A 7,383-nucleotide genomic window follows, 5' to 3' on the forward strand; every position below is an offset into this window, starting at 1 on the left:
TGTATTCATTCCTTGTTTACATAGGGAGTTGAATGCACCACTTTGTGGACTCACTCTATGTTTACTTGGAAAGTTAAATATTCCATTGTTCAACCCTTTTTCATTTGTGAGTAGTATTGATTAGCAGTCTTAGATTACTTGTGATTGATCTAGATTTCTATCTTGGGTTATTGGACTTGCTAATCTTTTGGCCCCTCATTTTCGCCCCGTGGTTGCAAGATCAACGCCACATTAAGGGGGAGGGGTCTACAAGAAAGAAGCGTTAGTTGCTTTGCTAGGCAACCCTTTTGTGCTTTTTGGAACTCACTTGTTTTCTAAGGTGTGGACTCACTTTGAGTTGGTGTGAAGAGTTAAATGTTCCACTTTTGGACTCACTTTGAGTTGGTGTGAAGAGTTAAATGTTCCACTTTTGGACTCACTTTGAGTTTGTGTGAAGGGTTAAATGTTCCACTTTTGGACTCACTTCACATTCTCTTGAAGGGTTAAATGTTTCACTTTTGGACTCGCTTCACATTATCTTAAAGGGTTAAATGTTCCACTTTTGGACTCACTTTGCATTTACTTGAAGAGTTAAGTGTTCCACCTTTTAGTGCTCTAAATACTTTTGATAGTGAATTACTTAGTTTTTATTTCTAGGAGGCCTGCTTGGGGATTTCATCACCCCTTGGGACGACCTCAACTCATGTGTTCCGACGGAGTATAAATATCGGGAGGTGAATCCAAAGACACCTCTCTTGAGAATTGAGTTTGATATCACTCTTGGCTAAGCCTCAAAGAACTTTATACCTTTGAGAAGTGAAAGAGGAGATTTGAGTTACCATCTCCCTCTAGCTGTGTGATTTTTTATTCTTCTCATCTACGGATTTTGGCCTCACGTACCTTGTGTATATCAAGGACTCCTTTTAGAAAGTCACGTATATCCTTGTAGACAACTTGATAAGGTGTTGTTGTGTTCTAAGTGCCTACTAAAACATTGTCAAGAACATAAACAAGTAGAACCTTTAAGGAGTAGAAATACTAAGTCACTATACTTGTTCATGCGCAAGGTTGCTTTGTCCCTTGCTTATTGTTTGAAGACTATTTGCTTGAAATCCCTGTTTGCTATCTTGTGTGCTTGGTTCATGATAAAGAATCTATTGATACATCTAGTTGGATATTTAAAATGAACAAAATCTGAGTTCTTGAGTTGAGACTTTACGATCGAATAACTTTGTTATCCCATTATTTCTAGTCTCCCTAGGTTGGTCCTATTTGGATTAGGCTACTTACCCCATTGTTAGAAGCCTTTTTTCACCTTAGGTTATTGTACTTTGACCTCTTGAATGAGTAGTCATTGATTTCACAAGAGATCTTGTTTGGAGTTGGTGAGTTAGACACCATCCTTTTTGAGAAAGATATACACTTGGATCCTTTGATATTACACTTGGAGAGTCTTAGTAATCTTATGTCCATTCACTTTTATAAAAAAATTAATTTTAATTATTTATAATTTGGGTAAATCATTCTCCTGGTCCATATGTGCTAAGGTATTCACCCAAATTTGTGAGCACCTCTGTGGCAGTGTTGGTTTATGCCTATTGCAAAATTTTATCTTATCACATCTCTTTTGGACAAGTTAGTGCTTTTACTATCCTAGTTTGGTACCAACATTTCTTAGGGTTATCCTATCAATTAGTACATTTTCTTTCATGTCAGTTACAACAAGATATCAAGTAGATCAAGGAAAGCAACCTCAAGTTGTCTTTAAACAATTACCTTTAGTTCAAACTCGTAGAAGAAATAAGGGAAAGGGACCTGTGTCTATTCAGTCACCTGAGTGTATTCCAGAAGTTTTGTGTGACCCTAGTGGTGATCTTATTGAGTTGAGTACACCCTTAGCATCACCTCATTCAGCTATGGATATGAGTTTTACAAGAGCTCCATACAAGAAGAATCAAAGTAGTGAGTATAATGTTGACCTTTTGAGTGGTGATCCCACTCGTGGAAGTAGACCAAATTCACTCCTTATTGAGGATAGGTATTTGGATGCACATCAAAGGGAAGAGAAAAGTAAACATTATGCATATCAAGAAGAGGAAGCCCAACATGATGATCAAATTGGTGAGCCTTCTAGTGCTCGTGTGAATGCAACATTTACTGGTAACTAGTTTAGACAATCAAGACCATGTACACCACTCATGAGACCTTTAGGTTATGCAAGTGGAAGACTCAAAGCAATTGATCATGAAAGAAAAACCCTTCTAGAAGAACAAGCTAAGAAGGAAGAACAATTTCAACACCTAGAGGAAGAAAGGCAAGTTATTATTGAGATGGAAAGAAAATCCCATCAAGAAGAACAAGACTTTTTCAAGACTTCACAACTTGACAATCAATTCAACAATGTGCACATTGGTGGTGGAAACAACTCTCCCCCATCTACCCCTCTCAAGACTCCACAAAGTGGGAGATATTCAAGAACATCTTCACAATCTCCTGCTCCTAGAGGAAGGAAAACTTCAAGACATGATTATTATAGGAGACCAACATCTCCTAGAGTTTCAAGAAAACCTTCACAACAAGCTCATCATGGTTCACAATATGGAGGTGGTAGCTCCAAATTTGAATATAATTCTTATGATTTCATGGCTATACCACAATATGCACATTTTTAGCAACGTATGGAAGCATATATGGAGCAAAATAGAGATGCATGCTTTCAACGTTTAATCAACAAGGGTGCTAAGGTCCCTTACAACTTTGATGTGGATAAAAATATTCAAAAGCATGATCCTTCCATGAAAGAAGAAATTTATGAATTGAAGAAATAAATGAAGCAAATATCGGCACCCAAGAATTCTTTTTCATTTGATTCAATTTGTCCAAATCCTTTTGATAAGAGTGTTGACATGAAAGATTTTCCAAGAAAATTTGAGATCCCCCAATATGATTGTCATGTCCCCTTTTCAAATAATTAAAAAATAATAATCTTTGCTAAGGCAGGCCAGGCCCAAGAAAGTGAAGTTTCAGAAAAAGGGGGTTAATCTTTGGAAACCGTTGGACTAATAAATGAAAATTATTATTAAAATATGTTTCATTAACCTCTCTTGGACGTGAGTTACATTTATGCCCTCTTTTAAGGGGGTTTGGAGGCATTTTGGGCACATTCCAGAACTTGATTTTCGCTCATTCTTTGTTATTCTTCAGAGGCTGCCAAACCTGTGGAGAAGGAGACCCAAGAACGGGAGTTTGCAGGTTTCTAGGGAGACCTAAGAATGGGAGTTTGCAGGTTTCCAGGAAGGCTAAGGATGGGAGTTTGAATCCATTCCATGTGCATGCTCATACAGAGTTTGCCTTTGTGTTGAACAGTATAGATTTGTGGGTTTTTGGGTGTGTTTTTTGCATGAGTTTGGTGTTTTCAGTTGAGCATTTCATATCAGTTTTGGTTGCTGCTATATTTCAGACTTTAAGCTGTTAAAATAGAGCTGAATATATGTATTGGAATGTGATTAAACTTCTGAGATAGTTTATTAGTGTTTTTGTGGTGTTTTCGGGCATTTTTGTGTTAATTTCGGGAGCCCGATGAGCATAGTTTTTGTCCTACATTTGTGAGTTGTTGTGTAAAGGCTATATAGATCTGGAAATGTCATTTTGTAGGCTGTTATGCTGCTGAAATTTCTGTAAAAATGTCCATTTTCAGATTTATTAATAATAGGTGAAGCTATGAAGCTTTTGGCACCATTTCTGGCATACCCGACTTGGGGTTTCTTAAGAAATTTGGAGGATCTTTGTGATATTAGTTGTTTGATCTTAAAGATCTAATTAAAGGTTGGAAATATCATACAAAATCAGAAAAGGGACATTTCAGTGGTATCAGAGCCATGATCTTGCCAGCCTGAGGGTTTGTAGAAGTTGCAGGTCAGTTTTGACAACTACCCAGATCTTGCATGTCAGTTTTGACAACTACCCGGATTTTGCATGTCATAATTTATGGTTGCATGTTTCTTCTAATCAGCTGCATGTTAAAATTTATGGTTACATTCTAATTCTAATCATTTTCATGTTAGTTCTTGGTGAATTTGGTGGTTGTAGAAGTTTGCATTTCAGTTTTGACAACTACCCAGATCTTGCATGTCAGTTTTGTCAACTACCCAGATCTTGTGTGTCATAATTTGGTGGTTGCATGTTGCTTCTAATCAGTTGCATGTCAAAATCTATGGTTGCATGCTACTTCTAATCATTTGCATGTTAGTTCTTGGTGAATTTGGTGGTTGTAGAAGTTTGCATGTCAGTTTTGACAACTACTCAGATCTTGCATGTCAGTTTTGACAACTACCCAGATCTTGCATGTCATAATTTGGCGGTTGCATGTTGCTTCTAATCAATTGCATGTCCAAATCTATGGTTGCATGCTACTTCTAATCATTTGCATGTTAGTTCTTGGTGTTTGAAGAAGTTATATCCTATTGGGGTTACACTCTACTTTATCCAGAATGGACAGGTATAGTACAGAGTCTCAGAGGGAACGATCTTGGACAATTGATAGCCAGAGTCAAAATAGTAGAAAGGATGGTTATTTAGACATTCAAGATAAACTTATGAAAATAAGCCATGACATGTCTAAACAGTTGGTTGAGCACCACCGTATAATGAATGACATGTTATTTGACCCAGCTAAGGTGGATAAGTTGACTGGATTTCTATTTGGCAGATTTTCTCACAAGACAGATGACACAATTCCCAAGAAATTGCATGAGGAGTTTGAGAAACTAGCTGATAGCCAGGTAGAGGTCTCAGATTCTACTCTGCCACAGGAGGTGGTGGGAAAGGATATTACACAGATTGATAGTAACGGTCAACTTGATACTCAAATTGAGACAATTGTTTACAGGTTGTCAAAGGGTGATGCCACAGGTATTCAGGATGGTATAGTTACAACAGGCAGTGACTACAGTGTAGTGGGTTCAGATGATGATTATGAGGATGTTGTTGTGCAGGATGGTGAGATACCTGGTAGAGATGAGCAAACATTAAGCATTCATGACTTTGCTGAGAAAGAGTACCAGGCACAGTTAGATGCTTCATCACATGAGGTTGAGGCAGGTAGTACTTCACATGATTTATCCCGCCAGCTGAAGGTGAGTAAAGATAGTATTTTGACTTCATTATCTCATCATGATAGGTATGTGGAGTTAGTTGGTATTGGTCATATTACTCAAGTGAGGATTTTGCTTGAGTTACCAGCTGATTCTAGTTTACAGATATGGACTCAAGATTGTTATATTGGCATTTGGGATTCAGTTGACAGGAGATCTTTAAAACTTTTTGGTAGCAGTGTTTGTTTGGGTGCTATCATGGATTTGATTAGCAGATTGCACGGTGTTGTCTTTTCTTGTGCTAGCAGCTTTTCCAATGTTGGTATTAGTTTTTATACACCGATGTTGGGCTTTGTTCATATATCCAGTCGACCATACTTGCTAGAATGTGTTGATGATATTTCATATTTGGCAGTGTGTATAGATGAGTCCCAGGATCATATTGGCATTGATGACATCCAGGAGGATGCAGTGGGCAATTTTGAAGACTTAGTTTCCTTGGGTATAGAGGAGTTGGACAGCAATGCTAATGTTTTTGATACTCCATATGTTGATATGAGTTTTAGATTTGATTCACAGGATATGGATGGTAATACTCTAGAGACTTGTAACTTTGAGGATACTCCTTTAGACAGTGCATCAGAGGAGGTTTGTAGGAGACAGTCAAGCCAGTGCCATCATGTGTCTAATCAGTTGAGAGTTAGTGACCAAGACATTGCTATCACTTGCCAGCATTTCGATGCTGCTCGTCAGTTGTTAGCAGTTTATGGATGGGGTTCTCCTACTAGTGATGAGCAAGGAGGCAGTTATCTTTCCTTGACAGAGTTCCACTCTTTATGGGAGGCTATCCAGATTCTGAGACAGGATTATATGCAGTTGGTAGCCGACAAAGATTATCTTATGAAGTGGGGTAGTACAGCATATGATGCATTGTTGGCCAAGGAAGATGAGGTGAGTGAGCTTACTGAGCAGCTTGTGGTGACTTCTGAGATTCTTGAGAGTACACAGTTGGCTTTCAAGGAGTCACAAGCAGTGGTGTTTGGTGATCCGAGGATGTCCATGGCCGAGATTGTCAGAGACAGTGGAGATGGGGATGCATCCATTCTTGATACTAACATTGGAATATCAGGTTCATTCCCACTAGAGTTAGGTTCAGTTGAGTTGGGTGTTGTAGCAGATTGTTGTATGCCTGACATGGTGGTGGCCTCTAGTATTGATGGCACAGAGACTAGAGATTTATCAAAGATCATGTGTGATGTTGGTGAGTCGGTAGTTGGCATGGTTCCTACTAGTAACACTACTCCCTTGGTGATATCTTCAGAGATAGTAGTTAGTTCCAACATGGTTAATGATCAATTGCAGTTAGTTTCATCTGGATTACAGTCTGAGCCACTGATTGAGATTGGTGCATTCTATCAGCATTACACTGTGAGGTATGCTCATCAATTTACCTTTGATGACCATGTTGATGAGATAATGATACAGAGATGTACTTTGGTTCCTAGTGCTTATCATCAGTTATGGGACAATTTGATGCCTCAAGATGAGAGTTTTGATGGGCATGACATGGCGATAGGTTCTACAGTTGACAGCTTGATAATACATGACTTAGAGCAGGAGTTTCAGAGTGATGCTTCAGCGGGTGTTGTTATTAATTCTACTCCTGTGGCTATGACATCTCTTGACTTAGCTGGTGATCAGTCACAGTGGGTTGTATCACTTGTTCATGGTGAGTTGTTGACTAAGGTTGGTTTTTTTTATCAACATTATATTGCAAGGTATGTACATCAGTTAGCATTTGATCCTTGTGTTGAGGAGTTGATGGCAGGAAGATTTGGTTTGGGTTCCAATTCTTGCTATTTATCTTGTGATGGCTTTTCACCATCAGGGGTGCATGGTAGTTATGGTTATGAAATAGTGGCCGGTGATTTGCAAAGTTGTGTTGACTGCAGGATTTGTACAGTGTGTGGATTCTCCATACTTGATACAGTTTCATTCGAGAGCATTCGCCATTGTTGCAGAGTTGGATTGTGCATTCTGTATAGGCCAGTGGGATGCGTTGATGGTATTTACTGTGTTGGTAGTTTGATTTGTCCACTTTGCTTGGGTTCTGATGTTCTAAGAGTTTGTGCCTCATGGGTTTTTGATTGTGGTAGTGGTGATTTTGGAGTTTGGTTGAGCTATAATTGTCAGTTTGATTATGGATTCCTCTTGGTCATATTGCAGAGGATATTGCAGGAGCCTGTGTTAATTGGTAGTAGTATAGTTCATGACTACATTTGGGATCCAGGTGGATTGATTGGTTTATTGT

Source organism: Cupressus sempervirens, chromosome 11 (assembly GCF_028749045.1).
Source record: "Cupressus sempervirens isolate cs-2001-9-10 chromosome 11, ASM2874904v1, whole genome shotgun sequence".
In the NCBI taxonomy this organism is placed as follows: Eukaryota; Viridiplantae; Streptophyta; class Pinopsida; order Cupressales; family Cupressaceae; genus Cupressus; species Cupressus sempervirens.